The 13413-nt window shown below is 44.3% G+C and overlaps 1 protein-coding gene across 5 annotated transcripts in view; it reads right to left on the reverse strand.

Moving 5' to 3' along the window:
• Positions 1 to 10902, reverse strand: part of TBK1 (TANK binding kinase 1) — a 185095-nt gene extending 174193 nt beyond the window's left edge. For 2 of the 5 annotated variants that reach the window (XM_029616462.1, XM_029616460.1), the window contains exon 1: positions 10727 to 10896. The gene's annotated coding sequence lies outside the window, so the exon portion shown is untranslated. Of the gene's footprint in view, positions 1 to 10726 lie in introns of all 5 variants that reach the window. The other 3 variants (XM_029616461.1, XM_029616463.1, XM_029616464.1) reach the window with 3 other exon arrangements.
• Between the last annotated feature and the right edge of the window lie 2511 nt (positions 10903 to 13413).

Consider the following 13413-nt stretch of genomic DNA (forward strand, 5'->3'; position numbering starts at 1 on the left):
GTCATGCATTTGAGATGCAGAAAGGAGAAGTACATGATGCGGAGTGAAAGACTAATATGCACAGTCCAGGAGAGAAACCTAAGGGCGATAGTCCCTGATGATCTGAATGCAGTGAAGCAACATGATTTATTTATTTATTTTTATATACCGACATTCGATCTCAATCGAGATATCACACCGGTTTACATTCAGGTACTGTAGGTATTTTCCTATCCCCAGAGGGCTTACAATCTAAGTTTGTACCTGAGGCAATGGAGGGTAAAGTGACTTGCCCAAGGTCACAAGGAGCGACAGCAGGACTCGAACCCTGGTCTCCTGGTTCATAGTCCACTGCTCTAACCACTAGGCTATTCCTCCTCCCTGATAAGGCAGTGGCTAAGGCCAGAGGGATGCTGGGCTGCCCAGAGAGGGGCATAACCAGCAGGAAAAAGGAGGTGTCACCTAGAGTACTGTATTCAGCTCTGGAGGCCATATCTCAAAAAGGATAAAGACAGGGTGGAAGCAGTCCAGAGAAAAGCAACCAAACTAGTGTGCAGTTTGCACCAAAAGACTTATAAGATGGGCCTGAAAGACCTAACTATGTATACTCTGGAGGAAAGGAGAGACAGTGGAGATATGATACAGAATTTTAAATACCTAAATGGTATTGATGATGTTGAAGAATGGAACTTTTTCCAACTGAAAGAAAGGGGGTAGACTTTGGAACAATGTCAGGAAATATTTCTTCACAGAAAGGGTGATGGATGTATGGAACCTCCTGGAAGAGGTGGTGAAGATAAGAATAGTAATGTAATTCAAAAAAGGATGGGATAAACACAAAGGATCCCTAGTGGCTAGAAAATAGAAACGAAGATACAGGATAAGCTGAGATTACTTCATATAGAAATATTACTCCTAAAGTTAACTGCACAGAGCAGCAGAAACAATTTAATGTGGACAAGAGCAAAGTAATGCACATGGGGAAAAAGAATCCCAACTACAGGTACTGCTAGACCAGTCCTTACACGTGGGATTTCCCCCTCCACAGCTGCCAGAGACAGGCACATTGTTTTCTCCCTTGCGACATGACATGCAGCTAAAAGGGAGGTGTGGTCCTAGCAGTTGCCATTACCCTTCTGTTAAAGTAATACTGATCTACTCCACAATGACTTGACATAACAGATAAAAAATAAAAGGGAGAGAAAGAACCCCTGATCTACTCTATGTATATTTCTTTGTCTCACTGGCATGTATTCTTACTCCCTTTTTTCTCAAAGAAAATAATAGATGGATCTGGAACTTCCATCCCCCCCAGGAAGGAATAGAGATAAGGAGGAGAGAGAAACAGGAAGAAATAAAGCACGTTTCTTCTGGGATGCACTTGTTTATGGCAGCATTGTATTCCTGAGAGGGCCTTGGACTAGTCTAGCAGGACTCAAGGAAAGAAAATTAACACAGGTCTAAGGGTCTGAAGACATACCAACAATATGTATGCCATGGCTCACTGGTTGGGAAACAGAGTAGTTACCACATCCATGGCTTTCCACAGAGCATTTCCCATGAGAACACATGTAATCCTGCATGCCTACAGCATGAGCTCTGGAGTATGGTAATTAATGGGCAGCATGCAGGGCATGGATAGCTGGACTCCACTTTGTTCAGCACACACAGTGTACACAGCATTTTCTCATCTTCCTCGCTCCTAAGCTTCCTGTATTGAGACCTTTCAGCCTCTGTCTTCTCGCCAGCCTCAGTGAAACAGGGAGAATCGTGCACCGAGCACTAGATGTGATTCATTGTAAGTGTGGGAACAGCAGCAGTGGAGCTCTGGCAGCCACAGGTGTTAGCCCAAGTAACTCCTCGCATTACACAACTTCTCCCTTTTCCTACACTTGTACATAGAAGGAACTGGCCCTTTGTAATGAGTTCATGTATGTCTCCACCTCCTCTCTCCATTTTAAACTTTGGTGGGGCTTTCAGTGCTTCCCTAGCTCTTTTTTGAACATATAAGTCCTCCTCACATCTGCATTGTGTGCCTCATGAAGACTGATGTGCCACACAACATTTTTGTTAATATAGGTATATCTTGAGAGTGAAAAGGTTGGGAAACACTGCCATAGAGAAGGTGGCAATGACAGTTCTTAGTTTAGCATTATTTTTACAGCTACCTACAACTTTGAGTTCCTTCTGACATATATGGCACATATCTCTTAAGAAATTAGGTAGATAGTACTCTAGCAGCTCATATATTACTTCATTAGTTAGGAATCCTCGTGTCCCTGGCTACTTTTTATTCTGACATTAATGAATGGGATAAGGCAGGGTTAAGAATTTTGGGACAACATTTCAGCAATTTAAGTCATTTCAGGATGTATGAATTATCAAGTGCCTAATCACTAACATTATTTTTACAATTAAGAAAAGATATATTGAAGTTGCCAGAGGTGGGTAGAGAGGCTGAGGAATGTGAGAGGCCCAAAGAGCTACTAAGTTGGGAGGATGCAGGATATCACTTAATATCTAAGCTATATGTTTGTATAAGAGGTGAAGCAGGCGAGGAGAGTACATCCCCGGGTCTTATAAGACAATGGAATATGGACTGGGTTCAACCTTTCTCCTAGGGACTGTAAGTGTATTTGGAGGCCTCGAAGAATTACATGCTGTAAGAGTCAGGTATTATTTAAATTATTACACTGCATTTCTCGTACCCCCATTTTTTAATCAAAGTTTAGCAATACTAGTCCATTATGTTGGAGGGGATTTGGGCAAACAGGTAATTTTATCCATATGTGATGGGAAGGCAGTGAAGTATATGGATTTTGGTCCCAGGTGTTTCGATCATCTGTGGACAAAAGATTAGCTCAGATCCACTCATGTGCCTTCTAGGTTTATGGAGTGATAGGTTGCATATGGAGGGCTTCACAAAACTCTTAACTATTGCTCAAATGTGGAAGACATCTTCCTGTATGGGATATTAAGAAAATAAAGTGGTTGAGATTGTCGCATTTGAACATGTTGCCTTTGTTCTTAAAGAACATGTACAACAAAGTCTGCTCTCCATACTGGGCATGGTAGAAGAAAGTGGACGGACCACATTTAATCAGTCTCCCCCAGTAATCCATTTGTCTTTCAACTTATATTGTCTGTGCAATGTACAGACGTTGCCATATATTTTTGTTTTTACTGTATATACTTTGTGCCTGGCTTAAATAAAAAGTTTATTTAAAAAATTAAAAAGCCTAGGAGTCTTGTTGGACTTAGAACTTACCATGCTTCCATAACTTCAGGCAACAGTGAAGAGCTGCCACTTTCAGTTATGTAACTTACAAAGACTGAGCCTACTCATCGAAAAGACAAACCTACATAGTTATACGTGCCACTATAACCTCACAGCTTGATTACTGCAGCACACTGTACAAATGTCTAACAGAATAAGGCCCCCACAAACTTCAGTTAATGCAAAACTCCGCTGTATGGCTGATAAAAGGATGAAAACCAAACAATCATGTTCACACCTGACCCACACAAATGACACTGGTTACAAATCTCCTACAGAAATTCAAAACCCTGACATTGATCTTCAAGGCTCTAAGAGGAGATGAACCTATCTACTTGACAGGCTATCCTTATATATGCCATAAAAATCTGGCTCTGTCAGGCCTTTAATGCCAAACCCACGACTTACTGCTCCCTAGCAAGTGGTTGAACTGACTACAAGAAACTGCCTAGCACCACCTCGAGTGCCTTGAACAAGCTGCTACAACCTATTGTTTTACTGAGGTGTTAATTATTGTGAATTTATTTTGATTTGGTCACTAGTATTCTGCCGAGCTGCTGCTCAGGCTGTCAGTATGTTGATTTATTTAAAGTTTAGTCCAAGATGTACACTTTAATGCTATTAAGCTGCTAATGAACTTTGATTTTTATGCAGCTATTCTAAAATAATTGTTGCGTCCGTCTGTCTTCGACTGCTTCGCCCCGCCTACCTCTCTCTACTTTCGCTCCTCCCGCTCACCTTGGATTGATGGCCGCCATGGCATCTGCTTGTCGTTCTCTCCAACGTCCCTGGAGCGGCTTTGGTGCTGCCTCCCGCCATTCTCCTTCAAGGTACCTCTAGGGCACGCGCACGCTGCCCTCATCTTTAACTCTACGTTGACGCGAACCTCAGGGGCGTCCCCCTGTTCTGACACCACGACTTCCGGGTATATCTGCCTACAGTATTTGCTAGCTCGTTGAGTTAGCAACAGGATTTCTTACGGATGGGATTCGCTCACCGTTCCTAAGCTACTCTGCCACTCCAGCGCCGTCTGGAACTCTTGCTACCCTTCGGGGTCACTAACGGGGTCCCCACTCCTCTGGACCCTCTTTGCTTTTTTCAGGTGCTAACAGGAAACTGGTACTCGCTCCTCGAGGGCCCATGTTCCCTGTTTCGCTACCTGCCACCTCTACCCGTCTACTTGGAAGAACTAACTTACAGCTACCATCAGTGAGTACAGAAACCATCTCTTTCCACAGTACTGCTTCACTGGAACCAGTTACTTGCTCCTCGAGGGCCTGCTCTCTGCTCCGGTGCCAGACCTCTCGTCTAGTGGAATCTCTGTTACTGCTAAGTGAGTACAACGCTACCGAGTCTCTCTGCTCTAAGGGATCAGGTACTCGCTCTTCGAGGGCCTGCTCTCCCTGTTCGGAGCTTCTCCTATTTCTACATTGGGACTCTGAATGCTATTCTTATTGTGTGCTCATAACTCTCAGTCTCTTTCCACTACAGCACTGTCCTGCAGAGGATCCGCTGTTCAAGCGTTCTGTGTGAGACGTGCCCAGCCGGGCTCTACAACCACTACTCACTACTGCCAACCTCTGGTGGTCACTCAAACTGTTTAATAAAAGATTTAAATCTGTGTTTGTGTGTCTAGAGTCTAGCCTGACACCATGGTCCCTCATGGGACTGCCCCCCATGGGCGTAGTCAGCTGCCACAGTGTCCAAGGATCCACCCAAACACCATTAACCATAACAATAATATACTCAATTTTGTATTCTGCCATTCTAATATGACATGCATAGCTGGTTTTTGGGGTGTGCAACCAGTGCAATCACATAGGGCACCAAGACTAAGGGGGCGCTGTGGACCCACGATGATGGTACAGTCTGGCTCTTCCCCTCTCCAGCTGCCTCCTTCACCAATGCGGCCTTTCTGCACTGCTGGGTGTCTTTTCTAGCTCCTGCGGTTGACACTGTGCTCTTTAAACGTGATTCTCATTCAGTATCTGAGGAATGTTTTCCAGTTTATTTTTGGAATTGTATGGGATGCAATGTTTACTTTCTGTAAAGCAGCCCGGTCAGATCATCAGCTATTTTGGCTTGTGAGGTAAATGAGCACATGGAAGACAGACAGTAGTTTGTGGTCTATACATATTGCGCACATCTGCAGCCAGCACGTATGGAACAGCAATTTGCTACTTTTTGCTTCTACATATGCCTATCATCTGTACAATTATTTTCAAGGTGCCATGTTAGAATCATAACACTTTTTTTCAACTGAGCTCATTTGAGTTCTTGCTATTCCATGGCATGCTTTTTGGTACAGTGAAAGTGAGAGCTCACAATCAACTAGGTGACTTTATGCATGCGGAACCTGCTTGCACACACGCTAGTGGGAGGTATGAGGTCACTGGGGATATTGGTCCCTTGGAACATAGTGGTGGGGAGGGGTTATTGTAATGTGTGTGTGTATATATATATATATATATATATATATGTCCCTGTCCACATGGGGAACAGTTACAGTATTATTACATACTTATATATCTTGGGCTAGACCGTAGGGGCTGGGCAACAGAGGTGACTTGGAGGCTTAGGCTGGGAGGCCTTCAAGATATTTTCAAACGGTAATGCATCCTGTGGTACTGGTCACATGATGGATACATATTTTCTTCCTTTTTATCATGTTCCAAGGTTAAACTGAACATTACCATCTTAAATGTGGATGGTATCCACTCCCTTATAAAACATAAAATACTGCTGACCATGTTCAGTCGCCTAAAGCAAGGCTTACCAAACCTGTCCTAGGGACCACACAGCCAGTCAGATTTTCAGAAATCCACAATGAATATGCATGAGAAGAATTTGCATATTGTGGAGACTTTGTTTATGCAAATTTATACCATGTATATTCATTGTGGATATCCTGAAAACCTGACTAGCTATAGGTCCCCCCCGGACAGGTTTAGGAAGCCCTGGTCTAAAGTCGCTTATTGTTTTGTTACAAGAGACATCTTTCTGATGAGGAGCTTGCAAAACTGCAATGAGAATGGTGGGCCAATGCTGTTATTTGTCCTTTTCTAGAAGATAAAGGGGAATAACTATCTTAGTACACAAACATCTTCCTTTCCAGATAGAAAAACTCTTCCAAAATGAAGAGGGTAGGTTCATATTCTGTAAACTCCTCCTGAGGTAGCTCAGGAGGAGTTTACAGAATCCGAAGGCCAAACACTTCTGCATGAGGGTCCATGTCCCTCTAGATACTGATGCAGATTGCCTTGCCCATCTTGTCAAGAAGTCTGGAGTACAAAAGGTCTTCCGATAGAGATGAGTGCTCAGGTGGATCAGGTAAGGGGTTGAATGGGATTCCTATGGACTCTTCTTCTGAAAAGTAGGCCAGGAGGATGATAATCCAAGACCCCAATCATGAGAAGGGCAATTGGGGTGAAGGCCTCAGTCATCTGAAGGGAAAAATCTTGGGGGAAGGTCTAAGTCACTTAGGCCTTGGATCTCTACCTCTGAAAGTTGACTGGATCTCGCCAATAGAGGAAGAAGATCTGCCTGATCGAGATGGACTGGGATCCCCCATAGGGGCTGCTAACAAGAACCCTTGGGACAATGTGGGAATCTTCCTGTTGAAAGTAAGTCTGATATCTTTGATACCAGGAGGACACAGCAGTACATGGACCAGATTTCAAAGTTGGTGAAGACTTTCTTTATCTCTTAATGGCTAGTGACAAGAATGACTGAAGGGCATCTTCCTTGTCACCAGCAATTAAGAGATAAAGAAAGTCTTCACAACTCCAAAATCTGGTCCATGGACTGCTGTGTCCTGTGGGCTTTTGTTGGAGAAGAGACATTCTCCTCCAAAACCAGGGCAGGATCATCTTCCTGAGAAGCAGCAACAGGGTCCCAGGTAGCTTCTACCCTGAAAGTCCTCATAAGGACCAGTGACAATATGAAGCAGATGGGGTTTGGAGTTTCCAATCTTAATCTTAGTTGCTTGCTCCATATATCCTGTAAAGGCTTGGCTGGCCTAAAGACAAGGAAGAACAAATGTGATGGTGACAGTGGAGTCTAACAAGCCATAAAAGAGGAGGGGACCTAAAAAGAACCCCCCCCCCCCCCACTTGGTCCCTTATCACAAAAGTTCCTGTGGGCTCTGGAGGTTGATGCATTGATTTTGCCAAGGTCTGATGTGCCGGCGACTCTGGTGGTGTTGAGCGCTTAGATGCTCCAATGGTGCTAGGAGCTTCAATGCCCAGTGCTCCCAACAGCACCTGATGCATCGAAGCTGCCCCATGCTTCAAACACCAGAAACAAATGGCACTCTTTCTTCAAACACCTCAGAGCCCCCAGAGGGGAACAAGGGCTGAGACTGCAACACTGAGCAAGCTAGCTCAGGAGCTCCAGGATATAAGCTTTACTCAACTCTTAAGACCCAGACAACCCCGAGAGCAAAATGGGCAGAGGAGATTGTAATGAGGAGCCTTCAGTTGCCTAAACCCCACATTGGGAAGAAGAGCAGATCCAGTGACAGGCTGACTTGTGGAGTTCTGCCATCTTGACGGTCTGGTTCCTCTAGTCCTGGGGAGATATCCATCCACAATCATAATTGGAAGACAGATGGGTCAGGGTGCAGGCATTCATAAACAGCATGCCCATCGGTGATGAACATAATTCTGCTATGCACGCAGGCCTTGAATTCTCTGGGTGTGGGATTCTTCCTGGGCATTCTTCTATCCACTTAAGTGTTTTTGTTTTCAAAATATAGCACTGAAAAGTACTATAGAGGGGCTGCTGAGGCAGCAAGAGAAGAAAAAAGAGCCAAGAGGCCTCAAGAGAAAATTATTTAAAGACAGAGAGAGGGTAACATCCTAGAAGTAGTGAAGAAAAAAAAAAAAAAAAAGACTGAAGGGCTCACAAGGCAGCATGCACATAAGAACTCCCATGCATGTTCAGTAGTGAAAGCTCTACTGAGCTTGAAAAATGGGTCTGTCTGGTGCTGCTGGAGGACATCACTTGTGTGTCATGGCTAATTCAGCCCTGCTTGTTAACACACCCCGAACTTTGGAGAACATGGGAAATAAATACTTCTAAATAAAAAACACTCACACACTGACCTTGATAGAACTGCAAACATGAAGACAAGTCTGAAAGAGTAAAACACTGGTCCCAGGACCTCTTAGTTCATAAAGCATTTTTTTTTTTAAGAATGTACTAGAAACATCTTTCTTCCCAACCTACTTGTCATTCACAACTTGAATTAGTTCTTCAAGGAGCTCTTCAAACAGACTCATCACAAAATCTAATTTACATAGCAGCATAGTAAATGAGAACATAAAACAACCACTTGGTCCATCCAGTCTGCCCAATTGTAGCACACTGCAAGGATATATACCATTTAGCAGCCATGCTTAATCCAACAAACAGGCTACTTCCTCTCCCCCATCTCTTATCTCCAGCTATCAAAACTAGTGAGGCTGTTACCCAAACACTCAGCCTCATAGGTCTCTGTGGCCTGGCTGGACAGTATCCAGTCACTACCAAACCAGTTTGTTTCTGGGGAGTTCTAGCCTGCTGATACTATAGTAACATTTGGCCCTGCTTCATTTATCCACCTTTTGTTTTGTCTTCATCACCTTACCCCTGGCTTCTACCCTACAGGGAGAAGGGAAAATTTTATATCATAACTGTATTTTTTATAACCGGCCTAAAACTGTGGATAGTGTGGGCAATAAGTATTTTATATAAAACAAAGATGCAGTGTGTACAATATTGCAACCTCTGAACCCTGTTTCTATCATTAAATATTAGACATCGCTCTCCACTTTGACAGCTGTGGGGGGGGGGGGGGGAGGTGGAATTGGATTCAGACAACCCTCATCATGGGCCCTGACTTTTACAGTCTGGGGTACCGATATGCAGACATGAGGGAAAAAGCACAGGACTGCTTCTACTGCCACATCCATAAGCAAAGCACATCAAGCAGAACAGTTTGAATTTTCAAGAAGGCTCAACATCCAGTAAAAATGTTGCTAGCAGTAATTTTTTTATAGGTTATCATAAGGCTTGGGGATAATTGCACAGAGCAGCAGTTACTACCCTTAACAGTAACATGGGGGTAACCTGCAGAGAGCAGCAATTACTACCCTGAGGATTTGGGTTAATTACTGCTTTAAGAAAACTGCCCCATGTTGACTAGTAACTGGAATAAAAAGGCCCGAAGAAAAAATATATATAACTGTCAGCCCAGAGACAGGACAAGTGTGAAAAGAACGGCATAAGAGTACAGAGTGAATGTAAGATAAGAAGGTGCCAAGAGGGAAGTCACAAGGACAAAAGAAGTACTGAGTAAACATAATATATGATGCCTGAGAGGGGCATGAAGGAAGTACCAGCAAATGTAGGGGATGGGGGGGGGGGGGGGGGGGAAATGTGCGAGCCATGTTTAACAGTGTATAAAAGACTAATGCAAATTCAAAAACTATGAGTAAACTGGCATTGCTCAGAAAGCAATTCATTCTGTAAACTGGGCTCCATTTATTCCCTTAAGGAAACAAACAAACAAACAATCTTGTTTCCTTTGGTTTCCGCTATCAAACCTGCCAGCGATTATAGATTTCTGAGTAGATTAATAAACAATATGTTCTGAAACTGAAAGGCTGTTCCATCATTAGCTTTGAGGCCCGCCAGGTGGGGAAAGTTTCAACAACCCTTAACAGAAACATGGGGGTAACCTGCATGGAGTGGCATTTACTACCATAAGAAGCTTGCTGGGCAGACAGAAAAGGGCCAATTGATCCATCCAATCATCACTGCTATGTTATATATGACAAAGACCATTAAAAATCCATCCAGGCTATCCACATCACGCCTGGAAGACTGTCACAGATTCTAGCCAATTCATAGCCTCTTCCCTTTACCTTTCCTCCACCAGGAATCCTCTGTACTTAATAGAATTTAAGAAAACATGAGTTAACATTTTTATTTGTTATTGGGAGTCCATTACATGCATCCACTAACGTGAAGAAGTATTTTCTGATGTAGCTTCCAAGTCTATCCTTGGAGATTCATGCCGTGAACTATTGTTCAAGAGCACTCTTTCTTCTGAAAAATATTTCTGAATGTGATGAAACTCAATTCAATTCCAGACCACGGGAAATGAATGGTGGGAATTGTATTTAGTTGTATTTTACGTCTGTTAATCAAGAAAACAAGTCACGACTACAGCCTTATATTTTCATTTTAGGTCCTGAGGAAAAGGCTGTAGATTCGCAGAGGAAACGGGACATGTGATATCTATTACATAAAGCAGTGTTCAGAAACAAAATGCCACACCAGAGACACTGCGAGGGTACCAACATCAATGCATCAGCAGGCATCCTACATAGACCCCAGAGTCATTCCTAGAGCCTTTAGCATTTCCACCCCTTCCATTGACAACAAACAAAACCGAAAGTGTATGAGAGAACCTGCCGCACTCACCTACACACAGAAAGGAAGAAAGAGAAGCTGTACAACATGTGCGGTGCACACAGCCAGACCCCCGCCACTATCGCCTACAACTTCCAGTCCAGAGATATTTTGCTCACCCTCTTGTCGACCGCAACCCGGCCACGACAGAGAGCCCCACAAACTCTCTACCGTACTTCCGGCTTCAGAGTGCGCGTCATCACATACAACCAGGAAGCATCGCACTCGCGCGTGCGCAAATCTTCGAGCGCCTTTGCGGGGTCACGAGTGCGCGGCCAAGTCTGTGCAATGCCTAAGGCGCAAATACTTAGTTTACAATATAACTGCAAATCAGGTCCAGCCAAAGTTTCCCTCTTGGAACTGTGTAACATGGCAGCTCTGGATCTGGGGGATTTTATGGTAATGGGAATTTTGATTTTTCAGGCTCTAGTACATGTCTCATGTTGACTATTTTTCCATCAGTTTACATTTTCAGTTTTACATTATTAGAAAAAATACGCATGCAAGTACTACGGCATTTCAAGATAGGCATTTTATGTCTCTTGTAATGGATGCAGCAAAGTAAGATCGCTTCCTACCCTAAAAGTGCACACTCTCCTGTTCCTTTGAGCAGAAAAAAGGATTACAATTTCTCTAGTCTGCCCATCCACCCCAACGATTCAGCTTTACAAGCTCTACCATTTCCTCAAGAGAGCCTGTGTTTAGCGCATGCTTTCTTGAATTCAGGAACTTTATGTATAACGACCAGCAGCAAAAAATTGCATGCATGAATTGAAAAAGCACGGAGAGAAAGTATAAGGTCATAGATACATAGATATTGAATTTCATAAACACAAATTGCCTTCTTGTTACATGCTAACACTTCCATTTTGTAACAACGCTGCCCTCTCCCCTCCCCCCCGTAAACAAATGCAAGATGTTTCTCACAGCAGGTGCTAGCTTTGTGGTTGCTCTGCGCAAACAATTACTGTGCTACCCCTCATCCCCACCCCCGATTCATTCAGTGTCTGTCCCAGGCCTGCGAAAGAAAAGCCCAGCTCCCTCCAGGAATCTGTTTTTTTTTTTAAAACTGATACCTCCAACCTCACCCTAGAACCCATGGTCAATGGAAGAGTATTAGATACCCTAGACCAGTGGTTATCAGTCATTTTGCCATCATGACACAGCTGACAGACATTGCTCATTACAATCCATGGAAGAAATAATAATTTAAAAGACACCCAGTATTATCTTTTCCTTGTATCATTCTTAACAATAAAAGTAAGTACTCTTTCTGAGCAGAAATTACACAAATAGTAAATCACCTGTACCAGAACAGCACCAACTTCCAGAACGCAAATAGTAATCACCTTACCTAAGAAAAGGCAACACTGAAAACATTACACTAGGCCTTAAATCTCCAATACTCCTCCTTTTAAGAAAACGGAACAAGCCAAGCTGCTATAGAGCTATACACAGAAACTACATGCCAGCAGACTATCTCACCTCAGTCACATGTATAGACCCTGTTATAGGATGCCCGAATGTGAGATAGGCAGACCACACACAGTGCTAGCTAGGCGCACACACACACTATGATACAAGGTACAAGATATACAGTAACAAAAATATAGCTTTATTTACAGCACACATTTCCCGTGACTATAATACATTCCAAATCAGCATCCTGCCACTCATCAGGTCGCAGAACACAGGTGCGACCGAAAAACAGGAGCACACAGCTTCAATGGGAAATATCCTGCACCACTCATCAGTGCACAAGTGAGGCTGCAGCCTCCCACCGGAGAACCCTGAACTTTTATAGGGCTTTGTAAACAAATGCACATGCAGACAAGCAAGCCTGAGAACTTCCCGGTTTCAGGAAAGAACTGCTGGCCAGGCATCCCTCTTCCTGCTAGGTCAATGTCTCAGCCACAAACCGGCCACTCAGGGCTGGAGCAAGTACAACAGCTTGCTCCAGCCCTGCTGACACAGCTCTTTGCTTCAGAAACAAGTTTCCCAAGTTCAAAATATAACAGAACAGCATAATGCTTGTTCTGAGAGCATTCTTTAACCTAGTGGTTCTCAACCAATGTGTCGCCAAGCACCAGCTGGTGTAGTGCGGCTCCAGGTCTCCCAAAGCCCCAGTTATACTTCCCTTTTCCTTCCAATGGGAAACCTCCTCCCTTCTTCCTGCACTGGCAGGCCAATCGGAAGCCTCCTTCCTGCCCTCCTGCGGGCCAATCGGAAGCCTCCCTTCTTCCTGCCAGTGGGAGGAGGAAACCGCTAATTGGCCGGTGGGGCAGGAAGAAGGGGGGCATCTCACAGCGGGGGGGCTGGGAAGAGTGGCAGTGTCCAGGCCCCTGGCGGTGAAAAAGCCCGACCCTGTGACCACCCCGTGGAAGTGCTGAAATTAAACACAGCAGTGAGCCACAAAGAAAAGAGGCCAGCCACGCCAGGATTTCCCGCTTCCAAAGCGGCAGGGAAGCGGGATAGAGTAGGGATGCCCCAAAGCCACATGAATCACAAGCACAAAGAGGCCTGTTGCTCCGGGGATTCCCACCCTGATGCAACAGTGAGCGCGACAAAGCCGCGATTAAAGTAAAAGTGGCACTCAGCCATGCTGATTATAGATGGGGCAATTGGAGCTCCCAGCAGCCGTAAAAGCAGGCCGATGGGGGGGCCACAGGAGCCTAGGGATATCCCGACAGCCAGAAGAA

Source organism: Rhinatrema bivittatum, chromosome 9 (assembly GCF_901001135.1).
Source record: "Rhinatrema bivittatum chromosome 9, aRhiBiv1.1, whole genome shotgun sequence".
Classification (NCBI taxonomy): domain Eukaryota; kingdom Metazoa; phylum Chordata; class Amphibia; order Gymnophiona; family Rhinatrematidae; genus Rhinatrema; species Rhinatrema bivittatum.